This window comes from Arctopsyche grandis, unplaced genomic scaffold (assembly GCF_051622035.1).
Source record: "Arctopsyche grandis isolate Sample6627 unplaced genomic scaffold, ASM5162203v2 HiC_scaffold_485, whole genome shotgun sequence".
Classification (NCBI taxonomy): domain Eukaryota; kingdom Metazoa; phylum Arthropoda; class Insecta; order Trichoptera; family Hydropsychidae; genus Arctopsyche; species Arctopsyche grandis.
This window is the reverse complement of record NW_027518546.1, coordinates 2,708-17,500: the sequence shown is the minus strand read 5'-3', so window position 1 is coordinate 17,500 and position 14,793 is coordinate 2,708. Positions and strand designations below refer to the sequence as shown.

At 34.2% G+C, this 14,793-nt stretch overlaps 2 non-coding genes across 2 annotated transcripts; both read right to left on the bottom strand.

Moving 5' to 3' along the window:
• Positions 1-100: 100 nt before the first annotated feature.
• Positions 101-262, bottom strand: LOC143922132 (5.8S ribosomal RNA). Its single transcript, XR_013261557.1, has one exon. It is a non-coding gene; the product is annotated as a 5.8S ribosomal RNA (ribosomal RNA).
• Positions 263-460: 198 nt separating this feature from the next.
• Positions 461-2,394, bottom strand: LOC143922133 (small subunit ribosomal RNA). Its single transcript, XR_013261558.1, has one exon. It is a non-coding gene; the product is annotated as a small subunit ribosomal RNA (ribosomal RNA).
• Positions 2,395-14,793: the final 12,399 nt, after the last annotated feature.

Below are 14,793 nucleotides of genomic sequence, written 5' to 3'. Positions count from 1 at the left end.
CACACGAGTGTGCGCGCGCGCGTCGGTGTCGAGACGCCGACATCGCTCGTCGGCCGCCGAGTTTCGGCGGCGGCCGACAGTCTGGTGCGTTATGCGTGCGCGACCCTCAAACAGGAGTGGTCCGTCGACAAAAAAAGTCTTGCTCGGACCGCAATGTGCGTTCGAAATGTCGATGCTCATGTGTCCTGCAGTTCACACTCTGACGCGCATTTAGCTGCGTTCTTCATCGACCCACGAGCCTAGTGATCCGCCGATCAGGGTAATCATTTAAAAAAATTAGTTTCAAAAATAAGTAACGTAAGTTTGTTTTTTCTGTTTGAAAAAAAAAATTGTGCGCGCGTCTCTTGACGCGCACTCCCACAACAAGTGTTTGTGCGTGTTAAAAACGTTCGTTTGTGTGCGTATAGTGAATAGAATTTAAACACTCTACACGAAACGTACATATTTAATGGTACACAGGAAATGATCCTTCCGCAGGTTCACCTACGGAAACCTTGTTACGACTTTTACTTCCTCTAAATGATCAAATTCGGTCAAACTTTCCGACGCGTCGGATGCCCACAAAGTGGCTTCCGCGCACCAGTCCGAAGACCTCACCAAATCATCCATCGGTAGTAGCGACGGGCGGTGTGTACAAAGGGCAGGGACGCAATCAACGCGAGCTGGTGACCCGCTTTTACTAGGAATTCCTCGTTCATGGGGGAGAATTGCAAACCCCAATCCCTATCACGAAGGGGTTTCAACGGGTTACCCGGGCCGTTAGGCCAAGGAGGACACGCTGATCCCTTCAGTGTAGCGCGCGTGCGGCCCAGGACATCTAAGGGCATCACAGACCTGCTATTGCTCAATCTCGTGCGGCTATATATACCGCCGGTCCCTCTAAGAAGATTATCATTGTACGCCGATAGTTGAAGACCGCGCGCGCCGCCGCAGAACGACGACGCTGCCGCGGCACCTCGTGATATCGGGGGTACGTCTATTTAATAGGCTAGAGTTACGTTCGTTACCGGAATTAACCTGACAAATCGCTCCACCAACTAAGAGCGGCCATGCACCACCACCCACCGAATCGAGAAAGAGCTGTTAATCCGTCAATCCTTCCAGTGTCCGGGCCTGGTGAGTTTTCCCGTGTTGAGTCGAATTAAGCCGCAGGCTCCACTCCTGGTGGTGCCCTTCCGTCAATTCCTTTAAGTTTCAGCTTTGCAACCATACTCCCCCCGGAGCCCGAAAGCTTTGGTTTCCCGGGAGCTGCCCACCGAATCAACGTAAAAAACTTCGGCGGATCGCTGGCTGGCATCATTTATGGTTAGAACTACAGCGGTATCTAATCGCCTTCGAACCTCTAACTTTCGTTCTTGATTAATGAAAACACCTTTGGCAAATGCTTTCGCTTTAGTCCGTCTTGCGACGATCCAAGAATTTCACCTCTAACGTCGCAATACGAATGCCCCCAGTTGTCCCTATTAATCATTACCTCTGGTATCAGAAAGCCAACAAAACAGAACCGAGGTCCTATTCTATTATTCCATGCGCACAATATTCAGGCAAATGTAAGCCCGCTTTGAGCACTCTAATTTGTTCAAAGTAAACAGCCGCGAGGGCCCGCCTCGACGCGCCGCCTGCCCGTGAGGACCGACGACGACGTGCCGGCGGAAGACACGCACCGGCGAGAAGCCCCGCTGACGCGCCTGTCGTACCGCAATCGGTAGACCGACGCCGCAGGACACAATTTCAACTACGAGCTTTTTAACCGCAACAACTTTAGTATATGCTATTGGAGCTGGAATTACCGCGGCTGCTGGCACCAGACTTGCCCTCCAATGGATCCTCGTTAAAGGATTTAAAGTGTAATCATTCCGATCACGAGGCCTCATAAGAGTCCCGTATCGTTATTTTTCGTCACTACCTCCCCGTGCCGGGAGTGGGTAATTTGCGCGCCTGCTGCCTTCCGTGGATGTGGTAGCCGTTTCTCAGGCTCCCTCTCCGGAATCGAACCCTGATTCCCCGTTACCCGTGACAACCATGGTAGTCGCATAAACTACCATCGACAGTTGATAAGGCAGACATTTGAAAGATGCGTCGCCGGTGCTAGACCGTGCGATCGGCTCAAAGTTATCTAGAGTCATCTCTGAGTGCGGCGGACGCGAGCAAGCCCGCGATCCGCCGATTGGTTTTTGATCTAATAAAAGCATTCCTTCCGTCACCGGTCGGAACTTCGTTTGCATGTATTAGCTCTAGAATTGCCACAGTTATCCAAGTAACTGTGTACGATCTAAGGAACCAAAACTGATATATTGAGCCATTCGCGGTTTCACCTTAATTCGGCTTATACTGAGACTTGCATGGCTTAGTCTTTGAGACAAGCATATGATTACTGGCAGGATCAACCAGGGAGCTGCGCGCTTGTGTCGCGTAGTAGCGCAGTATATACAACGGCGTGAGCCGTTCGTACACATGCGTACATACACGTACATACTCTGATGAGCACCGTCCGGCCGGCGTAACCCGACGCGGACGACGTCGCATGATCTCCTTGAATGTTATTATTATTTAAAACATCACGGTATATATATTATATATATATGTATACAAGTTTATACACATGCATACAGTGACACACGCATGCATACGTATCATACGTATGCACATACATACATACATACATATTTTAAGAATACATAGTGTGTGTGCGCATGTGTAATTTTTTTTTTATATATATACAAAAACATATATACAAACATGATATTTTAACGTATATACAGAAAGTTCGACCGTCAATTCGAGAAAAGCACGCGTCGGACTCGTTCGAAACGAGCTGACGAAGTTCGTGTGAGAGCGACGAATCGCTCTCTTCTCTTATAATTCTGTGTCTCTGCTCGCGCGGAACTAGAGAGTGCACGATATTACTGTTCAAACGTATGCGCGCTTTTCTCATTCAAAAACGAGTGGGCGGCGCCGCATATGTCTTTACGGTTAACGCGTTGTTGCGCGGACGCCTTCTGACGAAGGCCGCGATCGCGTACGCGTTGACGTTGAGTATCGGACGAGCGACTATCAGCATGTATTCACACAGGTCGTATCGCCGGCTCGTTGTACAGTGGGTGGTATGAACTAGAGCTGCGAATGTTTCACGTACCGTTACGCTATTTTGCGAGAGAAATAATAAACAAAAAAATAATGGGGATAGTTTGCGTTTTGGCGGGGTGTGCGAAGGGGTTAAGACAAGAAATGATATTTTTTTTAAAAAAATTTAAGAAAAAAAAAATTTTTAAAAAAAAATTTCGAAGAAAAATAAATATACATATATATTTTTTAAAATATATTTGTTGTTATTAAATTATTATAGATATATATGTGAGAACTGATATTTTTTTTTAAAAATTTAAGAATAAAATATTTTTTTAAAAAATAATTTTGAGGAAAAATAAATATATATATTTTTTGATATGTTTGTTGTTTTTAAATTATTATAGATTATACATATATGTATGAACTGATATCTTTTTTTTTTTTTTAATTTAAGAATAAAATATTTTTTTAAAAAATAATTTTTAGGAAAAATAAATATTTATATTTTTTAATATGTTTGTTGTTTTTAAATTATTATAGATTATACATATATGTAAGAACTGATATCTTTTTTTTTTTAATTTAAGAATAAAATATTTTTTTAAAAAATAATTTTTAGGAAAAATAAATATATATATTTTTTAATATGTTCGTTGTTTTTAAATTATTATAGATTATACATATATGTAAGAACTGATATCTTTTTTTTTTAAATTTAAGAATAAAATATTTTTTTAAAAAATAATTTTGAGGAAAAATAAATATATATATTTTTTGATATGTTTGTTGTTTTTAAATTATTATAGATTATACATATATGTAAGAACCAGTGGCGTGCGGTCCATGGATGCGGTGGATGCGGCGCATCCCCTATAACTTTAAAAAGCCAAGAGTATTTTTAATAAATATTTGAATTTCGCTTCGATGTATTCTTAGTGATGTACGTGATTATGATGTAGTATATGATATATATTTCACATATCACGTGTTTTTTGTTACATGATGCATTATATAGGATCTTTTGATAATTTTTATTAAGGATTCGCATAGGCCGCATTCGCATAGGCCGGCCACAGGCGAGTGACGCTGGCGAGTAGACGCTGAGTGAAGTGCGCGCGCGTCATGGATTCGGAGTCAAGACCGATCCCATTTGCGCATGCGCACTATGAGGCTGTCTTATTCGCGCGGACGCGTTGACACTTGTTTAACCTCTACGGTGGATTCGGTTTCTCTGTTTGCTTATCTATTGAGTTTCACTTGGAAGCCGCTGTTGATCGATATTTCCGCACGCTACGCCCCAAGTTATTTATCAAAAAGCTAGCCGATTCATTTCTTTAGACGAAGTTAATCATTTATACTGTAAGTTGGTTATTTTTTACTTTTGAATTAAGTTTTCATTTAAATTAGTTTCGTCTAACTTTATTTTTAGTTTACTGTTCCACTACTTACGAGTTTTCATTATTGCCTTTAATATGGATATCGAAAATAACAATGAGAGTGGACTTGTCGTCGAGATCAATAATAATTGCAATTGTTTAATTGAAAATGTGCTGAAAAGAAGATTTGCTTCTCTCCCATTTAATGAAAAGGAGATTATTGTTAAGAGCCCCAAACCCACACCAATATTAAATATTCAGTCTAAAACAAAAACATTTAAAAGGTATTTTAACACAGAAACATACGAAAAAATTTCATGGATTTGTGGATGTGCTCACTTAACGAAATTATTCTGTTGGCCATGTATTTTATTTTCTCAAGAAGTGAATGTCTGGAGTAAATTTGGATTTTCTGACCTAAACAATTTAAGTAAATCGCGCAAGAGACATGAATGTTCTCAAGCTCACATATGTTCTGCTGCTCAATTTAAAAAATTTGGAAAGGGACCTCGTATAGAAAATTTTTTAAGTGCTCAATTTAAAGCAAATATTGAAATGCACAACAAAGAAGTTACTGCAAATAGATACATTTTGTCGAAATTAATAAGCGCGATCTGTTTTTTAGCAAAACAAGAACAACCTTTACGAGGACATTTTGAACACCAGGAATCGGAAAATAGAGGGAATTATATTGAGTTGCTGTATCTGTTGAGTGAATCAGACATAAAATTGAAAACTCATTTAGATAACTCTACGGTGTTTACTGGACTATCGAACCATATACAAAATGACTTGGTATCCGCAATATCAAAAGTCTTGCTAGATGAGATTAAAACTGAAATACGTGCATCAAAATTTGTTTCCATAATTGTGGACGAATCTACAGATATCAGTCGCAAAGCTCAGCTATCTACTATTTTTAGATATGTAGATGAAAACAATGAAATTCAGGAGAGATTTGTTGGATTTGTCGATGTTAGTCCCAATAGAACAGCTAATGCTCTTTTTCAGCACATACGTGAGACCTTGGAAGAATTTGGTTGTTTGGACAAATTAATTGCACAAACGTACGATGGAGCGGCTGTAATGTCCGGGGAGCATAATGGAGTGCAACGAAAAATTCGAGATATTTGTCCTAATTCTTTATTTGTCCATTGTTACGCTCACAGATTGAATTTAGTTTTGTCGCAATCTGTTAAACATATATCCGGATGCAAACGTTTTTTCAGCCGTATGTTGTCATTTTCAACTTTTTTTTGTAAGTCTTCAAGAAGAATTTCCCTTCTCGATTGTCAAATAAAAAAACGATTTCCCACTGCTGCCCCTACACGATGGAACTACAATAGCAAAATTTTAAATATGATATTAGAATATCAAACAGAATTAATGGAAATATTTAATCAAATAATTAATGATGAAGACGAATGGGATACTGATGCTGTCATAAATGCTGAAGTCCTTCATCGTTATTTAAAAGAGTTTGAATTCAATTTCAATTTGCATTTATTTTCTGCAATATTTAATTCGGCAGATTTTTTATTTGAAATTTTACAAAAAAAAACCTTTGACATATCGTATTGCGTAAGTGAAATTAAAAAATTTGTAAAATATTTAGATAACAAAAAAGAAGATTTTGATTCATTGTGGAACAAAGTAATAACTAAAAATTTTAATAGAAAAAGAAAATATGCTGAATGTGAAGAAGATGTGAAAACAACGTATAAACTTCACTATTCTGAAATTTTAGAAACTCTTTCAGTAAATACAACCAATCGATTTCGAGATATCGAAAATTTAAAATTTCTCGAATTTTTTAACGTCAAAAAATTTAAAGAATATGAAAATAATTTTCCAGATTTCCTATTTAAATCACTCCACCTAACTTATGGAAAATACTTTGATTTTATGAAATTAAAAAGCGAATTAATTTACATGTACTCAACGCAAGATTTTCATTTGAAATCTATAAATGACGTAAAGGAATTAATTGTGAAAGATGATCTAATAGACGTTTTGGAACAAGTATTTAGTTTAATACAATTAATTTGTACGATACCTTCCACGAGCGCATCGGCTGAACGATCATTTTCGACTATGAAAAGAATTAAAACGTTCACCAGAAGTAGTCAAAGTGAAGAAAGACTCTCTGGTCTTGCTTTAATTGCAATCGAAAAGAAAATAATGTCAAATTTAAAAAACAATAAAAAATTCTATGATGCGGTTATCGATGAATTTTGTAAAAAGGAACGAAGAATAAAATTAAATTTTAAAAAATAAATTGGTCGGTTTTTTTTTTCAAACAAGGGACAGCATCCCTTGTTTGAAAAGTCACCGCCCGCCACTGGTAAGAACTGATATCTTTTTTTTTTTAATTTAAGAATAAAATATTTTTTTAAAAAATAATTTTTAGGAAAAATAAATATATATATTTTTTAATATGTTCGTTGTTTTTAAATTATTATAGATTATACATATATGTAAGAACTGATATCTTTTTTTTTTAAATTTAAGAATAAAATATTTTTTTAAAAAATAATTTTTAGGAAAAATAAATATATATATTTTTTAATATGTTTGTTGTTTTTAAATTATTATAGATTATACATATATGTAAGAACTGATATCTTTTTTTTTTTTTAAATTTAAGAATAAAATATTTTTTTAAAAAATAATTTTTAGGAAAAATAAATATATATATTTTTTAATATGTTTGTTGTTTTTAAATTATTATAGATTATACATATATGTAAGAACTGATATCTTTTTTTTTTAAATTTAAGAATAAAATATTTTTTTAAAAAATAATTTTTAGGAAAAATAAATATTTATATTTTTTAATATGTTTGTTGTTTTTAAATTATTATAGATTATACATATATGTAAGAACTGATATCTTTTTTAATATATTTGTTATATACACACACACACGTGTGTGTGTGTGTGTGTGTGTGTGTGTGTGTGTGTGTGTGTCTACATATACATATATTTATACATACATATAACAATACACTACATATAATAAACAATATTTATGCATAAATATTAGAATGTTAACTTTTTAGTTGTATCGTCGTGACAACATTTGAAAAATCCCTCCATCGTCTTTATATTTCATTATATTACAAGATAAAAATTAAAATTAAAATAAATGTACACACACATGTGTATCTATGTGTGAGTATATATTTATACATACACAATTCATACATGTAACAATATTTATGCATTCATTTTTAGTGACGTTAACATTAGAATAACATTAGATTACTAACAAAATTAAATTAAATTTGTAAATTAGAAACGATCAGTGGATCAGTAGCTATCAAAATAGATATACGATGTTCAATTATGTTCACACACTTGTTCAATTATGTTCACAATACAAGTGTGTGCGCGCTTCCGTCGAGACGCCGACGTCGCCGAGTGAAATTTTATTCATCCAAAAAATAAATAAAATCATATGTGTACATTATACATACATACATGCATGCATACGTACATACACACATAAATGTATAAGAATTGTAAATAGGTTTTAGACCTCTTTTTCCTATTATGCTATAACGTTAACATTAGAATAATATAAGACTATGATTACTAACAAAATTAAATTAAATTTGTAAATTAGAAACGATCAGTGGATCAGTAGCTATCAAAATAGATATACGATGTTCAATTATGTTCACACACTTGTTCAATTATGTTCACAATACAAGTGTGTGCGCGCTTCCGTCGAGACGCCGACGTCGCCGAGTGAAATTTTATTCATCCAAAAAATAAATAAAATCATATGTGTACATTATACATACATACATGCATGCATACGTACATACACACATAAATGTATAAGAATTGTAAATAGGTTTTAGACCTCTTTTTCCTATTATGCTATAACGTTAACATTAGAATAATATAAGACTATGATTACTAACAAAATTAAATTAAATTTGTAAATTAGAAACGATCAGTGGATCAGTAGCTATCAAAATAGATATACGATGTTCAATTATGTTCACACACTTGTTCAATTATGTTCACAATACAAGTGTGTGCGCGCTTCCGTCGAGACGCCGACGTCGCCGAGTGAAATTTTATTCATCCAAAAAATAAATAAAATCATATGTGTACATTATACATACATACATGCATGCATACGTACATACACACATAAATGTATAAGAATTGTAAATAGGTTTTAGACCTCTTTTTCCTATTATGCTATAACGTTAACATTAGAATAATATAAGACTATGATTACTAACAAAATTAAATTAAATTTGTAAATTAGAAACGATCAGTGGATCAGTAGCTATCAAAATAGATATACGATGTTCAATTATGTTCACACACTTGTTCAATTATGTTCACAATACAAGTGTGTGCGCGCTTCCGTCGAGACGCCGACGTCGCCGAGTGAAATTTTATTCATCCAAAAAATAAATAAAATCATATGTGTACATTATACATACATACATGCATGCATACGTACATACACACATAAATGTATAAGAATTGTAAATAGGTTTTAGACCTCTTTTTCCTATTATGCTATAACGTTAACATTAGAATAATATAAGACTATGATTACTAACAAAATTAAATTAAATTTGTAAATTAGAAACGATCAGTGGATCAGTAGCTATCAAAATAGATATACGATGTTCAATTATGTTCACACACTTGTTCAATTATGTTCACAATACAAGTGTGTGCGCGCTTCCGTCGAGACGCCGACGTCGCCGAGTGAAATTTTATTCATCCAAAAAATAAATAAAATCATATGTGTACATTATACATACATACATGCATGCATACGTACATACACACATAAATGTATAAGAATTGTAAATAGGTTTTAGACCTCTTTTTCCTATTATGCTATAACGTTAACATTAGAATAATATAAGACTATGATTACTAACAAAATTAAATTAAATTTGTAAATTAGAAACGATCAGTGGATCAGTAGCTATCAAAATAGATATACGATGTTCAATTATGTTCACACACTTGTTCAATTATGTTCACAATACAAGTGTGTGCGCGCTTCCGTCGAGACGCCGACGTCGCCGAGTGAAATTTTATTCATCCAAAAAATAAATAAAATCATATGTGTACATTATACATACATACATGCATGCATACGTACATACACACATAAATGTATAAGAATTGTAAATAGGTTTTAGACCTCTTTTTCCTATTATGCTATAACGTTAACATTAGAATAATATAAGACTATGATTACTAACAAAATTAAATTAAATTTGTAAATTAGAAACGATCAGTGGATCAGTAGCTATCAAAATAGATATACGATGTTCAATTATGTTCACACACTTGTTCAATTATGTTCACAATACAAGTGTGTGCGCGCTTCCGTCGAGACGCCGACGTCGCCGAGTGAAATTTTATTCATCCAAAAAATAAATAAAATCATATGTGTACATTATACATACATACATGCATGCATACGTACATACACACATAAATGTATAAGAATTGTAAATAGGTTTTAGACCTCTTTTTCCTATTATGCTATAACGTTAACATTAGAATAATATAAGACTATGATTACTAACAAAATTAAATTAAATTTGTAAATTAGAAACGATCAGTGGATCAGTAGCTATCAAAATAGATATACGATGTTCAATTATGTTCACACACTTGTTCAATTATGTTCACAATACAAGTGTGTGCGCGCTTCCGTCGAGACGCCGACGTCGCCGAGGGAAATTTTATTCGTCTAAAAAATAAATAAAATCATATGTGTACATTATACATACATACATGCATGCATACGTACATACACACATAATTGCTCATCGGTAATCTCGTTCCGGAGAGATATTAGTCATTTATCATTATTTAGACTAACCATTTGTGCTGGAACCTTCCATTGTTTAAAATTATTTCTGCACATGAGTATACAATATTGTTTACAGCGTCCCAAATATTATATCCGGTTCAAAAATGCTCTCTCTCTCCTCTGTCAATCGTTTCGATAGCCTGTAAAGGTCAATAACAAATCTTTGAAGTTTGGTTAAAGTTTAGATAAAAAGCTTATAACAATAATATGACTTTATCACCGTCGAACACAAAAAAAAATTGTAATAACGGCGTTAAGACGTTTGTGATTTATTGATAAACTACATTCACAATTACAGATAACATGTGTTAATTGTTAATTGTTATCATACTCACCCTAATATTCCAGTGAACTGTGCAAATAATGACCGGACGTGAGCGGGCTCGAAGTCGGTGTTTTCAGTTGTTAATTTCGAACAAAATGCATTTGAGAGTAGGCCACCACAGTACGATATTGTGTATCTGAAATATATGAATATACATAGCCATGAAATTGGTATGTGAATGTGGCCATTTGAACTTTTCGATCGTGTGATTGAAACGTCAAGTTTTATTGATAAATGATATTAACAATTAGATACAACCAAACTAAACTAAACTACACTAGACTACACTAGACTACACTACACTACAACCAAACTAGACTGCACCACAGTTGAAACGACACTAACTAACCTGAGATCGGCGGAGCTAACGTCAGACGCGCGAGTCGGGGGAAATCCCGCGCCGCGCGTCTCCACTGGGGTTGACTGGATTTGGCCGTAATCAATATGATCATAGTCGACCAGCACTTCGTTTACGTACATATACGTATCAATAATATATATTACAATATTATTATTAATGTATTACATATCATATTATAACATCGTTTTAATTATTTATAACACAACGCGAGATGTTCGGCGATGGAATATTATATGGAGAGTGTCATTGACTGATTATTTCTATGACAACACAGTCCCCGTCGGCGTTGACGACAGCTTGAATCGATGTATTAATACCATGTAAAAAATAAAATAAGGCGAAATAAGAAGAGGTCTGTAAAAAAAAAGTAGTTTCATCCCAACCCGTTGAGCGCTTTGGTGGATAATTAGAAAGCCTCGTAAAAAGCTCGTAAAAGAACATACAGAGCGTGAAGCCTACAAAAAGCTTGTAACATATCTACTTTTATTTATTTATTTAAATAGGCACACATACAGAATAAAATATAAAAAGAAAGTTGTATAGTGAGACAAAAAATAATAATAAACACAGACAAAAATATAATATTCCATTTACGGTGAGAACCACATGGTGATATAAAAAAGTAAAATAAAGGAGGTATGTAATTACAAAAACATCAAGATTTTAAAAAAAGAAAAGAAACAGATAAAGTAAAAAAGAAAAAGAAAGACAATGAAGGTGAAGAAGCAAATCAACCACATATTATTGTCTACACCTTTGTCCTAAAAATACTAAAAGAGTCACTAAAGAGGTCAGGACAATCATCTAAGCTATCGTAAATACGGCATACACGAACGATTGCACTATTGAAAGAAGTGTTGCTTTGACAAATTGGTGGATAAAAAAGATTTGTGCATCTGGTGAATCGGGCATTAACGTTAAAGTCAATCTCACTTAAAACAGATGTGTCAAGAATACAATTAGCAATCTTATATAAAATTAACAAATCAGAAACCCTTCTGCGCTGAGACAAACTTGCAGTATGGAAAAAAGAAAGTCTGTCATTATAAGATGGTAACAGTTTTTTAAGACCAGTCTCATAGGAGAAATGGCGCAAAAAACGCTTCTGGATTGTCTCTAAATGCTCAATGGCAGCGTTAACACTAGAGGTATCTACCGCGGTATTTGATAGATCTATCCGGCCTTGGAAAACAAGAAATAGCGTTCGAACACGCGGTATTTGATAGATCTATCAAATACCGCGGTAGATACCTCTAGTGTTAACGCTGCCAATGTGAGTTTGGTAATAGGGAGACCATATGATTGAGGCATACTCCATATTACTACGAACCAAACTGTAATAGAGTAGAATCAGAGTATGGGGGTTTTTAAAGGGCTTATAAATCCCAAGAGTTTATAAGATTTAGTAACAATATGATTAATATGTTCATTAAAATTACAGTTTGGAATCCAGTATACCCAAGTCTCTGGCACAACTACTACTATTAGAGAAGTGAAAATAAATATGTATGTATGTATGTTTATTCTTCCTCCAAACATTAAATTTTAAACTTATTTATTAACTAAAACAAATGTGAAAAAATATCAGTATCAATAAATGAATTATGGAATAGATATATGTATGTAAAAAAAAAGCAACCAGTTCACCCTTCAATATTGTGAATAAATAAATCTGACATATAATAGTTCAGTATCATTTAAAGAGTTCATATTTCTTTGTAGTCATTTTGGGCGGGGGCATGGGGGGGCACTGGAGCCCCATAAAATTTAGGAATAGTGTGAATTTAGAAAAAAATAGTACGAATTCAATGATCAATCAGATACTATGGATCTATAAATGCTACGTTCATATCTTATGTTACCACTGGATACCTCGGTGGCCAATAAAATAATAATGGTATTACAATTCATCTCATGGAGCGAATTGTTAGAGAGGTCTGCCCCACTTTATTTTATCTCAGAAACAGATGTGTTACGTATGTTTTTCTGAAAGTTCGTATTTGTTGTTTGTTTTCAAGAAAGGTTTTAAATTAATATTTTAATGAATCAGTTCAATCACAACTGATCATATCTCTCAAATCTTTGTTTGCGGACGTCCAATCTCTCACAAAATAACGAGTGAGGTGGATTTAATCCTCATGTGTGACGAATTCGGTCCAAAAAAAGTTTTAGTTGTTTAATAGCATTGCGTCCTGACCAAAACCTTATCAAATCGAAGCCACATAGTACATAGAGAATACAAATATAAATTTTCAGCTTGATACGTTCAGGGGTGTGGAAAAACCCGCGGGGTCACAACTTTTTTGACTTTTCTAAATGGAAAAAATCCCACTTCTGGTTCTTTTCATCACATTGATACAAGAATTATACCTGAATCGATAAAAATAGTGGAAGAAATATCGAACAAGAGTAAACTGCCACTTCCGGCTAACGGGTGTTCACAGAATTATATATATATATATATATATATATATATATATATATATATATATATATATATATATATATATATATATATATATATATATATATATATATATATAACATGGCATCCAGTTTATATGTAATGCTAGATATGAAATGTCAGTTCGATACTCCGAAAGGTTTCCGAGATAAAATAAATTATCGATCTTCTAGAGTAAAAGTAATAATTCTTGTTGAGGTTAAAATATTTAAAAAAAATATATTACGGTATAAAATTTATAATTTATATTATGTACATGTGAAAAAATTTCAGTCTGATTCGGTTAGTGGTTTGGGAGATAATTGGACTCAAAGTCTTAATACCCATAAGGGAGGTGCCATTTCTGATCAACATAATAATTAATGTAATGCAAAGGAGGTATGTAAAAAAAAAATGACGTCGTATCGATAAGAATTTCAGTTATCGATACTAAGTATCAGTTCGATAGGACAAACGGTGTTTAAAAAATCCCCAAAATACAGACACACAGACACATACATACATACATCTAGATCGTGAAAACGTTATCAGTGATCGATTTTGAGTTCGAATTTTCACATGATCACAATACTTCATCTATCGTTACGACGTACATATGCACATATGTACATATGTATGTATGTACATACATAGATAAAGTAAAAAGACAGTCGGTAGAAAATAAGTCAATTGATAGTATTTTTTTAGTGATACAGTTTGATTGACGATTTTTGTCGACGATGTAAAGATGTTTGGAAAAAAATTTTCGCCTGCAGCGCCATTTTTCCTTTTTACATAATAACTTTATAATTTATAATAAACTTTATAATAAGACCCAAATCGACCATAGATTCCACACGCTTCAACGAGACGGATCCGATGGAATATCCGTGACAATAGCGAGCGAATGTGAACGTCCATAGCTCATAATTTGCACATATACTAATATTAAAAGTTCAAGTCCTAAACTGGAACCGAACTCCAAGACAGCGTTAATATGCGCTCGAAGGAGAGAGGCCTTGCCTCTCATCCCTCACAGCAAAGAATAATTTAACGTCGTCTGCAAACAAGAGACATGGAGCATTGCGTAACACTCTAGGGAGATTATTAATGAGTATTGTAAATAGTAAAGGGCCTAAAGCGGACCCCTGAATTACACCAGATCGATTATATGTGAAGCTCGCGAGTTGTCAATGAGCTCATTATACATACATCATAGACAGATATTAATGAAGTGAGTGAGTGAATGAGTAAATACACACACACACACCCATGGACCTGTAAAGAAAAATTAACTTTTAATCTTTTAAAATTAACTTAAACGACACTGCGGCCAAACATATAAAT